Below are 18103 nucleotides of genomic sequence, written 5' to 3'. Positions count from 1 at the left end.
AATGTCTTATGGAATGAAGAGGTAATCAAGGTTCCTATGGACAAGATTATAAGAGAATTGGAAAGGAATTTTAATCCTGAGAGAGGATAGTGAAGAGGTACTGCTGGCTTTGCTTATTAAAAGCAAACTGCTTCTGATGATGTTTGTTAAAAAGAATAGAGAAAAAATACTTGTTAATAAATCACTGTATCAGGGTTGAAACAGAACCAATAGAAATATATACATATGAGATTGATGGCAGGGAATTGGTTTATGGAATTGTGGAGGCTGGCTGGGCAAGTCTGAAATCCATAGGACAGCCTGTTAGGAAGGGCAGCCTGGAACACTCAGGCATGGGTGCACGCTGCTACTCACAGGCAGAATTTCTTCTTCATCAGGGAAGCTTCAGGTCTGCTATTCAGGTGTTTCAACTGATTGAATCAACTGCTCCCAGACCACCTAGAATAATCTCCCTTACTAAACATCAACTGGTTATAGACTTTGATCAAATTTACAAAACACCTTTGTAGCACCACCTAGATTCATATTTGGGTGAGTAACCAGGGATTACAACCTATTCAAGTTGTACAGCAGGTGCTAAGGGTATTGATTTTTTTCTCCAATAAATAAACTCCATCTGGAATAACAGTTGGAGTAAGACTCATAACTTGGTTAAGTTTACAAAAATACTGCTTTTGTTCTCTAAGATACATCTACCCTCTGCAAAGGCCAAATAGGTGAGTTGAATTATTAGGATATGGCAGGAATCACCACTCCCATATCCTTCAAGTCCTTGATACTAGCAGAGATCTGTAAAATCCCTCCAGGAATACAACAACACAGCTTTTAGTTTGTGATTTTTAGAACAGACCCATCCTAGTTGCTTCCACATAGCTTTTCCTATGTAACAGCCCTCTCTCCATGGGTAAGAGAATCAGAGTGAGGATTCTCCCAGTGGCTGTGTCTCCTCCAGCTCTAAATTTCAGACCTGAGAAAATAAACATTAAATAGTTTGGGGGACCAACTGAGCCACTTTGAGATGGATACAAGCCAAAATTCCATTAATTATTTCATTTCCTTAAGTCTTTATTCTTGTAGGTGGACCACTGAGCTGTTTTGAGTCTCCAACAATCAGTGTCACTTCAGAGCCAAAAAGTCTAATTAGTTCTCCTTTCCCAATGCACAGACACCCTGGTAAGTAACCATAGGTCATTTAAAGAAAGTAGAGGAAAAGATGTACAGTATAATTTCTGGCTGAGTAGCAGGATTCTTCCTCAAAGAGACCCAGCCTTCTCTTCACTTAAGGGACTCCAGCTGTTTGAGCTGGCTCAATCCAGGAACAGACTGAGGGGCAACAACTCTTTTTGTGGTGAGTCAAGCTAGTCGACTGCTCACAAGACCTACAGCTTTTCCACTTTTTCAAATCAAGTGAAATTTTAGTAGACTGCTCGTCTATCTTAGTCCTAGGGATACCATGATCAGTCAACACCAAAAATATCCATGTCAAACCATTCTGATTACTATTTTAGCTCTGCTGTTCATTACGATAACATGCCTACTTTGTCTCATCTTACTACCTGACCACCATCTAACTCCTGCCCATTATCCCCATTAAATTTCCATTATCCCCATTGGCTTCAGAACAGACTCCCTGAATTCCTCTGACACCTTCTGAATTTAGGGAGCTCATTTCAGTGGCAGCATTTCACACTCTTTTCTGATCTACAGAGAATAATTACCAAAAAGCTCTTTAAAGATGCTGGTGCACCCTTTGTTTATGTTTTCTCAGTCCTCTGGTGTCTTAGTTCAGGCTGTTATAACAAATCACCATAGATTGTGTGGTTTAAACAACATTTATTTTACACAGTTCTGAAAGTTGGAAGTTTAGATCAGGGTGCCAGCACAGTCAGGTTCTGCTGAGGGCCCTCTTCCCAATTGCAGGCAGCTGGCTTCTCTGTGTCCTCACATGGTAGAAAGAGAGCTATCTTGCTTTCTGGTTTCTTAAAAGAGCACTAATTGCATTCATGATAGTTTCACCCTCATAACCTAATTACCTTATTAGTCCGTGTTGTGTTAATAGAATAACACATACTGGGTAATTTATAAGGAAATATAATTTATTTCTCACATATCTGGAAGCTGAGAAGTCCAACATCAAGGTGCCAGCATCTGGCGAGGGCCTTCTTGCTGCATGATCCCATGGCATAAGGCGGAAGGGAAAGAGAGCATGCCTGAGAGCAAGATGGCAAGAGAGTGCCAAACTCCCTTTTGTAACAACCTACTCTGGCAATATCTAACCCACTCCTACAACGATGAGATATAATCCATCAATGAGAACAGCCCTCATAATCTAATCACCTAGTAATGGTCCCATTTTTTAATACTATCATATTGCCATTAAATTTCAACATGAGTTTTGGAGGCAACATTCAAACAACAAACCTCCCAAAGGCCCTACCTCTAACTACCATCACATTGGGATTAAGGTTTTAACATATGAGCTTTGGGGGTACACATTTAGTCCATAGCATTTGATAAATGGAGTGCCTTCTGGATTAACCTTTCCCAGGTAGATTTTTAAAGGACGAGTGGGTGAGCCTTCACAGTACACCTATGATATAGATATTCTCCCACGTTTCACAGATGGGGAAATTGTGGTGTTTAGTCAAAGCCATTTGATTAATAAATAGATTCAGAATTTGAACACTAATTCAGTTTAACCCCAAACTCATACTTCTCCTCTTAATTCAACCCTTACAGCACAAATTATGAGTTTACTCCAGTTACTCAGTGACGATGAAATGGTGCTTAAGACCAGATTCTTCTTTTATAGGTTTTCATATAATATACCTTTTTTAGGTTTTTATATAATAAACCTTTTTATTACAGATTCTTCCTGACAAATTCTTTATCATGCCAATAAAGTCATATGAATAAGAACCTTTCACATATTCATAGATACGTATTTGAACCAGGTAGAACCTGCCTATTCAAATCAATATGTTGGTGTATTTGACAGGCAAACCAGGTAAGCAGCACCTTGAACAGAATTCAGCCTAAAAGAGGTTTGTTTCTACCTGTGCATGCTATATGCTGAACTGTCCCCTTTCTACGGGTCAAGGGAGAGCTTTCCTCTTGGTCTTCTGAAGGTTTGCTGAAAAATCAACTCACAAAGGTGGATACCTTGGAGAAAAGGCATACGAATTTATTTAATTTATATAAACAGAAGCCTTCAGAAGAAAGACCTGAAGATGCAAGGGAAGTTGTCCATTTTTTTGCTGAGGTTCAACAAAGTATAGACAGCCATGTAGAAATATGATTGGGAAAAAAGGGTACAATCTAATGTTAACAGACTAAGTTGGGAAACTCAGCAAAACTTGTCTCTCTAGATTCTTCTTGGCCTCTTTGAGCATATATTCCTTCCTTTTGTGTGGGGGCAGGACACTTTCTGAAATGGGGGTCTTATGACCTACAGTCAAACAACGTGGGTCAGAAAATTAATGACCAATTTTTATACAGAAAGGCAGATGGAAAATTAGAGTAATATTTTTAGGTTTGATGGATGGCTTGGAGGCAAAGGGGTTCTTCTTTCTACGATCTGCCTTGAGGAAAAGGGATTCTAGTTTCTATGGTGAACCTTGGGGAAGAATGGGACTGAGAGACAGGAGGGAAGTAAAAGGTCAAGGAGAAACTTTTGCTTCTGAGGCTGCTTCTAAGGCCTTCATTTTGGGATATTGTATTTGAGCCTCAACACCTTTAAACTTCTGAACTTTTGTACATGTTATTCTCTATTCTTATACAACTGTTCCTCTTTTTTTCTCCCTGAGAGGTTGCTTATTCGTCTGTTAATACTTTAAGTAATGCATGTCTCTTCTAACTAGGTCCTATTGGACTCTTCTGAGTGAGAAATGACTTTCTTCCTTTAGGTGATACATTTTTCATAGAGGTGACAGCACCTCCAAATTAGTCAGTTTGCCTGCTATAACAGAATAGCATAAACTGGATAGATTATAAACATGAGGAATTTATTTCTCATCATTCTGGAAGCCGGGAAGTCCAAGATCAAGGCACCAGGAGATCTGGTGTCTAGTAGGGGTGCACTTCCTGGTTTACAGGCAGCCATCTTCTTGTTTCTTCACAAAGCAGAGACAAGAAAGAGCCAGAACCATCTCTCATGTCTCTTCTTATAAGAGTATGATTCCCATCATGGGAGTTCTGCCTCCTGACATAATTACCTCCCCAAGGCCCCATGTCTTAATATTATTACATTGGGGGTTAGGATTTCAACATATGAATGTGGGCAGGGGGGCGCAAATAGTCCATAACAGCCTCTGAAGTTTAGGGGGACAAAAATCTTACTCTTTTTTGCAATAAAACACAAATAGACATACTAGAACATAAACCAATATACAGCATACATGTGGTAATAAATTTAAAGAAGGGGGATGATTAGAGGAAAAGTCTTACAAGGCTTATTTAGAGGATGGTAATGGGGAAAATAGATGAAGAAACACTGCCCCTAGCTGACGCTGTGTCTGTACATGTCTGACTTCCAGTCCCTCTTATGCTTTATTGTATTTGTTCATTTGCATGTCTCCACCTCCCACTACACATCAAGATGTTGAAGATGAGATCCAGGTGTTACTATTTATAGCCCTGCCTAAAACACAGTAGATACTTAAATACGTGTTGAATAAATGAATGAATAAATCATATGAAAGACTATTTACAAATTTAGGATGAGATCTTTGTCTGTCTGGGAAAACAATCCCCATCCTACACTCATCTCCATTTAGAAAAGAGTCATTTCAGGTTCCAGAAGCCTCCCACTGTCAGCCCCAAAATTCCTCTTTTGCTTTCTCACAGGATGTTTAGTAGCAGAAAGCAGTTGGGAGAGGAGAATCCCCATGAAATTAGCATTCCTGAGTACCTTATGCATATGGAGAGTTCCCAGGGAAAGCATATGGACTAATCGCTTTTCTCCTTTCTTCTCCCTACCTTTTACAGGTATTAATTTGGATTATTTTTGGAGAGACCTGCTTGTAAATATAGTTATCCAAGTCATCACTAACAACAGCACAGGACTCCATTCTAAATTACTTTCCAGGTGAAAAATAGCTGAGGTCCAAAGACTATACCCTAAATAGAATGTATCTAAGAGAAAAAAAAGCAGAAACATAGCTATCAAATTGGATTTTCTGCATCCCAAAGGCAGTGTTATTTTTGACAGAGTTCAATACAAAATACTTCCACAAATGAAAATGTATGATTCCTAGCATTGCCTTTACCCACAGTCTGTGGGAGGGCAACATCAAAAAGCCACTGGGTGCTCATTAAAGCCTGCCCTTAGAAAATAAGAAACCGTTCTCCAGCAGCCCACAGCAAATAGACTAAGCAACATCTTCAAGGGTTTCAGAACGAGCAGTTATCCAGCCAGGCAGCAGTAACGGCCTCTCAAATGGGAATGTGCATTTGGCCTCCAATAAAGAGATTCCATGTACTTGATGCAGCAAATTATATTAGTGTAGAAATGCAGCTCTGGTTGTGGCTGTTTTTCTTCCTTAGAAAAGCCAGGCTGGGGATGTGTAGGTGTAAAGCAATTAACCTTTTAACACAAATATGGAGACCGGAGCTAGTGTTGACCCAGGAAAGAGCTAAACCCATTCCCTTTGCCAAGATGAGAAGAGCCACTGAAGCATCCCTAGCAACTCTGTCCACATAAAGGAAGAGCCTCTCAGGAAACACTGGGGTGTTGCATCACAATCAGCCAGCTCAATCTCAGTTCCCACACACTCCCACAGAGCTCAGGGCATGCATACGACATTTACAGGTTGAAATCTGAGCACAGGTGAGAGATTAATCAGTTCTAGGGCAGGGCTGCGGTGTGACAAGCACGGCCTCTCTGGATTGAAAAAGAAAATGAAAATATTAAAGTAAGTTAGCCAAATGAGGCACAGTTAATAGAAAAGATTTCTTCCTCTGTTTATTCAGTTTCTATATATCAGAGACTTGGTATTAGGAATATAATAGCAAAGGCATAAAAACATGATGCTGCCATCAGAGGATTTATTGTCTAGGTGCAGAAATAGAAAATAAACAATTAAATTGACAAACAGGGTTGTTTTGGATCAAGGAGAAACCAATGAAGAAAGTAAGGTGCTAAGACTGAGAATGAGGCCTGCACCCATACAGAGCTCTGCTCGGTTGTTTCCATCCTGAGTTTCAAGCTGTTAGCAGGCAGGGGGCCTAAGAGTTATCTTTTCTCATGACCTGATTTTCTTTGGGAAGGGATTTATGAGGACATGTTTTTCCCCTTGGTAACTAGGGGGAAAAATAAATGTAGGAGACAGGGAGGTGCGTGTTTCCTGCGAGAGCCCAGAGACTCACCACTGAACCCTAAGGAGAGGCATTCTGTCACTTACTACCTCTGTGACATTGAATGACGTCATAAAACCTAGATTTCTTATTTAAGATATGGGATTATTGATATCTATCATAGAGTTGTTTTGAAGGTAAATATATGTACAAAAAGTCTACCACAGTATCAGTCCTGGAGCAGGGCTGTGGTGTGCCAAGCCTGGCCCCTCTGGACTGAAAAAGGAAGTGAAAATACTAAAGTTGCCCATATGAGTCATAGATAATAGAAAAGATCTGTGTGCATATAGAATCTTAGCTTCTCAGCAGCAATGTGAGTGGCACTGCTTGGGTGCCAATTAGAAGAGGGACACTCAGAGTGAGCAAGGGGGCATGGAACCCTTCCACGTGGAACCAGTATGGCTGTGATTCAGAGAGTCGTCAGGGCATGCAGCACTGTGAACAGCTGGAACACCACCCTGGGCATAGCCAGTGCTGCTGTGGCCACCCTGGGACTCCACTGGCAGCTGTGCCTAGAGGACAGCACCTAGGGAGTGAGGGAAATAACAAGGCGGAGGGCTGCCGTGAGCTTCCGTTAAACATCGCCCCTTATTCCAGCTGTGTACCTGTCAGGGCTGTGATTTTGACAGGAGGGTGCTCATACTATAAAAGCCAAAACACACAAAAGAAATTTGAATTTAACACAAAATTACCATTTGCTGTGGTTTGAATGTGTTCGCCAAAGTTCATGTGTTAGAAACTCAATCCCCAATGCAACAGTGTTGAGGGGTAGAAAGTTTAAGAGGAGATTACATCGCAAGGGATCTGCCCTTAGAATAAATTAATGTTATTACCACAGGAGTGGGTTTTTTCCCCCACAATAGTGGGTTTGTTCTAAAAGCAGGTTCAGACCGGGCAAGGTGGCTCACACCTGTAATCCTGGCACTTTGGGAGGCTGAGGTAGGTGGATCACTTGAGGTCAGGGGTTTGAGACCAGCCTGGCTAACATGGTGAAACTCCATCTCTACCAAAAATATAAAAATTAGCCGGGCATGGTGGTGCGTGCCTTTAGTCTTAGCTACTCAGGAGGCTGAAGCAGCAGAATCACTTGAACCCAAGAGGCAGAGCTTGCAGTGAGCCGAGATCATGCCACTGCACTCCAGCGTGGGTGATAGCGCAAGATTCAGACTCAAAAAAAAATAAAATAAAAGCAGGTTCAACCCCCTTTTGCTCTCCCTCACCACTGTGATGGCTTTTTCCATGTTATCACACAGCAAGAAGGCCATCACCAGATGCTAGCTGGCCCCTCAATCTTGGACTTCCCAGCCTCCAGAACTGTGAGAAATAAATTTATTTTCTTTATAAATTACCTAGTGTCTGTTATTCTGTGATATCAGCACAAAACAAACTAAGACACCAGTATTATGTGCCTGGCCTATATTAGACACTGTAGTAGACTTTTGTACATATATTAACCCTCAAAACAACCCTATGATAGATATCAATAACCCCATATTTTAGATAAGAAATCTGTATCACAGATACTGTAACACAGTATCACAGAGCTATTAAGTGGCAGGGCAAATATTCAAACTTAAGCTTGCTGCTTTCAACTCTAGGGTGTAAAAGAGTCTGAAAGTGTTTTTAAAAGTAGTAATACAACATCATTAAAAGTTTTCGTTTATTTAAGATCCATATTTCCAGCCTCTGTCAGCTCCTAACTTAAACCTCAAACATTCAAAAACTAAATAATAATGATTTGTTTATAATTTTTTCTCCCTCACTCCCTGGTTTATCTTCTCTTCCCTGCATTCAATGAGGATCAAGGCTTTGGTCTGAGTCCACTTTCCATCTTATCTGCCTTTCAGAGAATAGATGGTTATAAAATGTAGCAGATAGCACATAGATGTGCATGTTTTCTGGTCTGGTTCTATCAATCAAGAAGCCACTTTTCACCAGGTGGCCACCTGATTCAGCCTACAAAGAGTATGTAATTACTCTTACCTTCCATGAAGTCCAAAGTTCCCTACCTGAATAAAATCTAAATAAAAATTTCTCCATTTGTCTTGTTTCCTCGGTCTTTTCTGATTTTTTTTTAATGCTTGGTTTGTTTGCTCAATATCTAAAGTACCCTGTGCCATTTCTATGTTAATATATTTAAGGTCAGAACTTGAGCTTAAGGATGCCATTAAGAATGCACTTCTTGCTACAACCATATTTTATATTCCCCTAACAAGTTTGAAGCCTCAAATACAAAGGATTATAGACGTTACCAAGTTATTTTTAAAGATTGCATTTATATTATTCAAAATCTTTTTGCCAGAAATGCATCTTACATGCAGAGAAACTGGAGATTATATAGTTATTACAAAAAGGTTGAATATTACATAAAAGGAAAATGTCAATTTGCAGTTGATTTTTAGTAGTTGCATCATGTTTTGATACTTGATGCCTGATATTTAAAATGTGTTCCATTGCTCTTGTGTAATAGATATATGGATGATGATGATGTTGATGATGATGATGAGTTGTAAATATCAGATAAATTATTACTTAATACCAGAGAAATAAAAAAAATTGTTGTTTAATAATTAATATATGCAGCACTCCTCACAATAGCAAAGACATGGAATCAACTCAAATGCCCTTTGATGATAGACTGGATAAAGAAAATGTGGTACATATACACCATGGAATACTACACAGACATTAAAAGGAATGAGATCATGCCCTTAGCAGGAACATGGGTGGAGCTGGAAACCATCATCCTCAGCAAACCAATGCAGGAACAGAAAAGCCAAGCACTGCATGTTCTCACTTATAAGTGGGAGCTGAAAGATGAGAACTCATGGACACCGGGAGGGGAACAACATACACTGAGGCCTGTCAGGTGGGCAGGGGGTGGGAGAGCATCGTGATAAATAGCTAATGCACGTGAGGCTTAATACCTGGGTGTTGGGTTGATAGGTGCAGCAAACCACCACAGCACATGTTTACCTATATTACAAACCTGCACATCCTTCACAGGTACCCTGGAACTTAAAGTAAAATTAAATTAAACTTTTTAAAAAAAGAATTAGCATAAAGACTTAAGAACAGGGCAAATCCTCTGTCTTCTGGAGAATTTGTTGAACCAAAATACCAGATCATCACCAGTAATCACTTATTTGTCACACAATAGATTCATCCTGAAATTAGCAATGTTCGCTTTTCTTTAAAAACCACTTCAAAAGTCTGAGCGGATTAGTAGCAGTTAGTGCATGTGCAGAAAGCTCTTAGAAGGGAAGATAATATAAACAGAAATTGGCTTGGGAATTGAATATAAGCAATAAAAGCTTTTCTGGGAAAGCCAGTCATGTGCCATCTCCAGAAATATTTTACGTGCCATAATATGAGCATGCCCCTGGAAGCTGATGCATTGAGGCAAAAAGTATACAAACAACCCCAAAGTCTATAGTTTGGGACAATAACTCATGTAATGGGCACCCAACGTCCGCAAAACCCAGAACCCGACTCCAGCTGACATCCAAGGCAATGACTTAGCTCCTCTCTAGCCTTCATCTCTCATGTACAGCCCTAAGGAATTTCAGACCTGCCTTAGTCCATTAACTTCTTTACCTCCTGCTTCCTTAGTCATGAATGCAGAATTAGGCAGAAGTCCCTATAATATTTACAGATACATATAGGTATATATAAAGATACATATATATGTGCATATACATGTATATATGTATCTATATATATCCATATAAAATACTTTTTATAAATAATACTTATATTTTAGAAATGATACCTAAGAATATCTAAATATATATTCACCTAAAAGTATGTTTTAATATTCAGTTAACATGTGCATAATTATCTATAATAGATTGAGTTTAAAAAGCAGCTAATACCAGTCATGTTCTTTTCAGAAGGTCAGATATTGGTGAAGTCAGCAGTTCTGCAAATATGCTGTTTCTGCTGTTAATTTCTTGGCTACTTTACCTGCAGAACAGTGCCTGGCACAGAGTGAAAGCTCAAGAAACACTAGATCAAAAGGAAAGGCATAGAGGACTTGCAGATAGAATACCTACATTCAAGTTTAGACTAATTCCCTTCAAATCTTTCTCAGCTATAAGATGGGAATAATATTCCCTCACTTGGCTCTACTTTCCTTATAGAGATCTCTGTGATAGTAATAGTAACAGCTTCAGTAACAGTAATTATATCTGTAGAATTGGCTTCAGGAGCAGGAACAGTAGTAATAGGGAAATTGCTTTTTACTATAAACAGTATACTGGAATGGATTCATTGATTCATTCATTCCATTGCACCAGGAACCACATAATTGGCTAGATACACAGAGAGAAGACAGAATCCCTACCCCAGGTAGGAAGGGTCGTCAACTAGCTAGAGAAAAAAAAAAATATTGCATGACAATGGGATAAATGTTTATACACATGGATTCACTTGAATGTTTTCTCTTTGTTTCTTGTCAATGTAAAATGTTCCACCATAATGTTCTGGGAACTACAACTAGCCTTTTCAACATATCCCTTTTTCTTACCGTCTAAATTGGAACAAGTTTCTTTTCTTGGATAACTTTTACTTCCTCTCTTATTGACCTAGGTCTTCTTTTTAACAAATTTTTCATTGATTCACTTGGTATGTTCCAGACATTTTGCTAAAGCTCAGATTTCAAAGATAAAAGAGTCCCATCTTCAAGCAAACAATGTTCCCCATTTTCAGGAAAGCAATAAAAAAAAAATCCAAAGCGACCACTTTGAAGACAGTTATAAGCTCACTTTATGAATGAAATCTCAGTATTGAGGATAAAGTGCTAGGATATCTAAAACTTACCTTCAAAATAGTATAGAAAAAAATATGTATTTATACACAGGGAGAGAAAGCAAAGAAAATTTATAACAGTTGAATGTGACAAATGTAAGTTTGTTGTTTTATTACTTCAATTTTTCTGTATGTTTGAAATTTTTTTATAAAAAGTGGAGGAAATGCACAAACGCTTCCATGGATCACTCTGGGTTTCCGTCTTGTTCCAGAACTGTCCAGCAGTATGAGTTGGACCCCATATAAGTTATTAACCTTCCAAGATCTCAGTCTTCTCATTGCTAAATGAGATTTTACATACCAGAATGGGTCCTTCTGCACATTAAATTAGATAATTCATGTAAAACATGTAACACAGTCCTGATGCTTAGAAGAATAAAACAAATATTAACTACTATTATTTTATTTTTAAAAGAATACTTCAGCCAGGCATAGTGGCTCACGCCTGTAATCCCAGCACTTTGGGAGGCCAAGGCAGGCAGATCACCTGAGGTCAGAAGTTCAAGACAAACCTAGCCACAATGCTGAAAGCCCATCTTTACTAAAAATGCAAAAATTAGCTGGGAGAGGGGGCACATGCCCTGTAAATCCAGCTACTCGGGAGGCTGAGACAGGAGAATCGCTTGAACCCAGGAGGTAGAAACTGCAGTGAGCCAAGATGGCACAACTGCACTCCAGCCTGGGAAACAGAGTGAGACTCCATTAAAAAAAAAAAAAAAATGATCAGGTGCATTTTACGAGTGGCTCACACCTGTAATCCCAGTACTTTGGGAGGCTGCAGCAGGTGGATCACAAGGTCAGGAGTTCAAGACCAGCCTGGCCAACATGATAAAACCCCATCTCTACTAAAAACACAAAAATTATCCAGGCACAGTGGCAGGCACCTGTAATTCCAGCTACTCAGGAGGCTGAGGCAGGAGAATCACTTGAACCCAGGAGGCGGAGGTTGCAGTGAGCCGAGATCATGCCACTGCACTCTAGCCTGGGCGACAGAAAAATATTCCGTCTCAAAAAAAAAAAAAATCTGTGAAATGATGTAGTATTTAAAATATGGCGATCAGGAAGATGGCATTTCCAGGAGTAGTAGAAAGTGTGTTTCCAGAGAGCTAGGCAAGCTTTGGAGTGGAATCACTCTGAGGGTATATACCAATCTCTGGTGGTCTTAATCGTGAGTTCTAATGGGTCCCATGACTAGGGAGGACAAGAGACAAAGTCTGGCACTTAGAGAGTACAAAATTTTAGTTCAGAGACAATTGAATGAAGCTGGGGCGTTGTAAAGTGACATCATCAGTAAGCAATCTAAAGAAAAGCCCTGTTGGACAATGTGAGATGGGGAAGATTCTTGCTTATATCTGCCTACCTAGTGAGTCAAGTGAGGCTCTGAGTGGAGCCCATATTCACAGGCACTTAGAACCAGAAGCGATATTTCTGTGTAGCTGAAAATTTATTTGAAAATGAACTCAAGTTAGTAGCATCATCTAGCATCTGGCAGAAGCAAACACAATCCTACAGAAGGGAAGGCACATTAAATCCACACTTCAAAAAATTCGTAGAGAAAAGATTACATGGAACATGAATTCACAATCAAAACTAATAAAATACATAAGGACCAAGGAAACATGGACAGAAGTCAACCAAAACAACCAGCTACAGAATCAGATTCAGCAAAACTTGTTCAGATAAATTCAATAAGCTTGTGAAAATAAATTCAACACATTAAAAAAATTAGAGGTATTGTGACAGCAGAACAAGACACTACAGAAATGTCCAGACTTTTGAAAGAACACAAATTTTTACCTCTAGAAGTGAAAATCTAAAATTAAAATGAAAAACTTGTTACAAATTAATAATAGAGGAGATACAGCCTAGAAACTATTCAATGAACTGAAACATAGATCTGAAAAAATTACCCAGAACTTAATATAGACAACCAAAGAAGTAGAAAGTATAACATTTCAGATGGAAAAAAATAAAAGGAGGTGGATAGTGGCAATACTGAAAGAGAAAATGACTGGAAATTTCTCATACTTGTTAAGATGAATCCTCAGATTCAGAAATATATCATAAGCAAAAATAAGTGAAAATAAATCTACATTATATTGTAACTGCAGAACATCAGAGACAACAAGACTGTCTTTAAAATTTCAACAATAACAATGGAAGCCAGAGGAGAGTGGAATTATATATTTTAATGCTAGATGAAAATAATGAATAATTATAAAAATAAGAACACTATATAGCTCTTATAGATCCATAACTAAAAATAAAGTAATTTTTAAGGTAAGAAAACTATTTTTCAAAAAAGTCAGCTGAGAAAAAAATTGAGAATATTGATGCCAACAGAAAGTCCAAAGAAATTTCCAAAAGAGGAATACTACTAAGAAGAAAAATTATCTCAGAAGGAAAGTCTAAGATGGAAAAAGAAACTGTGAGCCAAGAAAATAAGAAACATGAGGCAAATGTAAACAAACATCAACTAGAGAATATATTAATCAAAATAATGATATCTGATTTTTTGGATTTTTGAAAATAAAGATAAAACTAAAATACTTTAATGACTTAAAAGTAGGGAGTTATTAACATTAATGCTTTTTAGGATAAAAGATGTTAATTTTAAACATTGCTAAGTTTAAAAAGTACTTTAAAATTTTTAGTGAAACCACTAAAAGAAGAGAAATGCAGTATATAGCTTCCTCACCTCATGAAGTCTTTTTTTAATTGAAAGAAACTATACACTTAAAAGGCCAAGTATTTTCAAACTGTATTAAACATAAATAAAACCCACTACATGCCATTTCAACATCATACTGGAGGTCCTAATAATAGAGAACATTTATTAGATACAACCATGTATCAGGCACTATTCTGAGCACTTTACAGGACTTACTGAATCTATGTATCTTGGAAGGTATGTTTACTGTTATCCATTTTTGCAGATGAGAAAACTCAAGCTATATAGCTTGTCCAAGATTATATAACAAGTTAGTAGCAGAGGATTGACCCAGACAGTCCAACTCCAGAACTTGTGCACTTAACCACTACCTTATACCTTCCTACACTTATTAGGGTACCCTCCTACCCTACTGATATATTATACTAATATAATTTAGCAGAGTTGCTAAACATAAAATTAATATATAAAATTCTGGCCAGGTGCAGTGAGTCACTCCTGTAATCCCAGCACTTTGGGAGGCCGAGGCAGATGAATCACGAAGTCAGGAGATCGAGACTATCCTGGCCAACATGGTGAAACCCTGTCTCTACTAAAAATACGAAAGTTAGCTGGTGTGGTGGTGTGTGCCTGTAATCCCAACTACTCAGGAAGCTGAGGCAGGAGAAGCACTTGGACATGGGAGGCAGAGTTTGCACCGAGCCAAGATTGTGCCACTGCACTCAAGCCTGGCAATAGAGCAAGACTTCATCTCAAAAAAAAAAAAAAAAAAAATTCTATTGCATTTCAGTAAGCCAGTAACAGTTTGAAAACTCCATCTTGGCTCACTGCAACCTCCACCTCACAGGGTTGTAGAATACCTTTATTTAGACAATTATAAAAATAGTTTTAGAGTTTCTAAGGATCATGTCTGTAAGTCAGGATTCCAGAGACAGTGGCCCTGATGGGATGGAGCCCAAAGACATCATGGAGAGTAACCAGAATGAGATTGTTGACAGCTTTGATGACATGAACCTCTTGAATTCCCTCCTTCATGGCATCTATGCTTATGGTTTTGAGAAGCCCTCTGCCATAACCATTCTACCTTGTGTCAAAGGTTATGATGTGATCGCTGAAGCCCAATATGGGACTGGGAAAACAGCCTCATTTGCTATATTGATTCTGCAGCAGTCTGAATTAGATCTAAAGGCTAACCAGGCCTTGGTCCTAGCACCCACTCAAGAATTGGCTCAGCAGATACAGAAGGTGGTCATGGCACTAGGAGACTACATGAGTGCCTCCTGTCACGCCTGTGTTGGGGGCACCAATGTACATGCTGAGGTGTAGAAACAGCAGATGGAAGCTCCCTGTATCATTGTGGGTACCCCTGGCCATGTGTTTGATATGCTTAACAGGAGATACCTGTCTCTCAAATACATCAAGATGTTTGTACTAGACGTAGCTGACAAAATGTTAAGCCATGGATTCAAGGACCAGATCAATGACATACACCCAAAGCTCAACAGCAACACCCAGGTAGTTTTGCTGTCAGTTATAATGCCTTCTAATGTGCCTGAGGTGACCAAGAAGTTCATGAGGGACCCCATTTGGATTCTTGTCAAGAAGGAAGAGTCGAATCTGCCAATTCTGCATCAACATGGAATGAGAGGAGTGGAAGCTGGACACACTGTGTGACTTCCTGACCTCCACCCAGGCAGTCATCTTCATCAACACCAGAAGGAAGGCGGACTGGCTCACTGAGAAGATGCATGCTCAAGATTTCACTGTCTCTGCCATGCATGGAGATATGGACCAAAAGGACTGAGATGTGATCAGAAGGAGTTTTATTCCAGCTCTAGCAGAGTATTTATTACCACTGACCTGCTGCCAGAGACATTGATGCACAGCAGCTGTCTTCAGTCATCAACTATGACCCTCCCACCAACAGGGAAAACCATAACCACAGAATCAGTCAAAGTAGATGGTTTGGCTGTAAGGATGTGGCTAGTAACATGGTGACTTCCTCTCAAGCAGGGTTCAATCTTGGGGGCTGAGGAGCAGCAGGAGGGGGAAGGGAAGGGAGCCAAGGGATGGACATGGTGACAGAAGAAAAGAGGACTCTCCGAGACACTGAGACCTTCTACAACACCTCCATTGAGGAAACACCCCTCAATGTTGCTGACCTCATCTGAGGGGCTGTCTAGCTACCTCACTCCCTCTAATCACATCTCACTCCTTTTGGTTCATATCTCCATGCACGGCAGAGACAGTGAAACCTCGAGCATGCATCTTCTCAGTGAGCCAGTCCGCCTTCCTTCAGGTGTTGATGAAGATGACTTCCTGGGTGGCCGTCAGGGTTTCATACAAGTGTGTGTCCAGCTTCCACTCCTCTCAGGCAGGGTTCAATCTTGGGAGACTGAGGAGCAGCAGGAGTGGGGAGGGAAGGAAGTCAAGGGATGGACATCTTGTCATTTTATTTTTCTTTGAATAAATGTCACTTTTTGAGGCAAAAGAAAAAAATAGTTTTAAAATATTAAACACATAAATGTATAACCATGTTTGTGGACAAAAATAAGCAATATTATAAAAATTAATCTTTCCAAAATATTTTGCAGATTCAATGCAATTGCAATAAAAGTCTACCAGTGTATTTTTTGAAATTTGCCAATGTGCTTGTGAAATTTACATAGAAGATCAATGATCTAACACTATCTAAAACACTCCTAAAGGAAAGAAAAAATTGAAGTATTTGTCCTCCTCGATATTTATTTAGTATAAACCCATAGTAATTTAGTCACCATGAAACTGACACAAGATACAAACTAATGAAACTGAACAGAGAGTCCAGAAATAGGCCATATATATGTTAATACCCGATATAAAACAATGCTACCCACTACAGCTAAAGAGGAAAGAATAGACTGAAAAACAAAGCTGAAATGATTATAACTTATTTGGGGAAAAAACTGATTCAAATATCTACTTTACCATTCACAAAAATCAATTCCAGGTGGATCAAGACTTAAACATAAAAGGTACAACTTTTAGGAAAAAATATCAGGGAATATCCTATGGCTTCAGTGTAAGGTAGAATTTTATTTAAAAGACTCAAAAAATGCAAACTGTAAAGAAAAGGTGGGTGAATCAAACTGCATTTAAAGAATTTCATTCCAAAAAGCTGACAACACACAGACACACATACACACACACACTCTCACTCTCTCACTCTCTCTCTCTCTCTCTCTCACATACACCATAAAGGAAGTGAAAGACAAACCACACATTATAAGAGGATATTTGCAACATCCGTAATTGTTAAAAGTTTAGTATCCAGCATATATACAGAATGCCTATAAATTACTAAGAATAAGACAAATTACCCTATATTAAAATGGTGAAAACATATTAACAGGCATAGCAGAGAAAAGGAAGCACAAGTGACCATTAAACATGTAAAAGAAATTCACACTATTAATCACAGAAAAGCAAAGTAAAACCACAATAGTACATCGTTTTATTCTAATGACATTGATAAAATTGTAAATGCATTAGCTAAGATGTAAAACAAAAGAAATTTTGAGACATTATTAGTTTTTGTTTAGATTAATATAATTTGTAAAATATTTAGGCATTTCCATTTAATGTTGAATATATGCATGCATCACGACCCTGCAACTTTATTTGCATATGAATCTTAGGGAAGCTGTTACATGTGTCCACCAATAGATGTACCTAAAAATGTTCATAAGAGTGTTATCTGCAATACCAAAAACTGAAAATACAACTGTGCAAGAGTAGGATGCAAAAATGAATTATGTTACATTTACACAACAGTATATGACACAGCAGTAAAAGCAAATATACTACACCCACATTCATCAATATAAGTGAATCTCAAAAGTTATGTTGAGGGAAGAAAGCTAAACACATAAGAATATATATAGTGTGATTCCATTTATACACAGGTCAAAAGTATAATCAGACTATTATTCAGGAAATCATGCCTATGTAGTAAATGCAATTTTAAAAAGCAAGCCAAGATATTAGCAAAATTGCAGAATAGAGAGCTCTAAACTTTCCTTTTCCCCATAGACACACTAGTTTAAAAGAAATACATGGATCAATTCCCAGTGTGAGAAATCAAGAAGCTAATTGACACTACAGCAAGCTTCAGATTAGAACAAGCAAAAGAAAGAATCAGCAAACTAAAAGATGGGTCATTTAAAATTATCTAGTCAGAGGAGCAAAAGAGAAAAAGAATTTTATAAAGTGAAGAGAACTTCAGCTACT

The 18103-nt window shown here is 38.6% G+C and overlaps 1 pseudogene; it reads left to right on the top strand.

The window, feature by feature from the left end:
* The first annotated feature begins 14740 nt into the window (after positions 1 to 14740).
* LOC105710477 (eukaryotic initiation factor 4A-I-like) lies at positions 14741 to 16005 on the top strand (annotated as a pseudogene).
* The last annotated feature ends 2098 nt before the right edge of the window (positions 16006 to 18103 follow it).

This window comes from Aotus nancymaae, unplaced genomic scaffold (assembly GCF_030222135.1).
Source record: "Aotus nancymaae isolate 86718 unplaced genomic scaffold, 86718_ANA_hifiasm-v0.15.2.pri h1tg000088l, whole genome shotgun sequence".
Lineage (NCBI taxonomy): Eukaryota > Metazoa > Chordata > Mammalia > Primates > Aotidae > Aotus > Aotus nancymaae.
The sequence above is the reverse complement of the archived record's forward strand: the minus strand, read 5'-3'. Positions and strand labels throughout refer to the sequence as shown.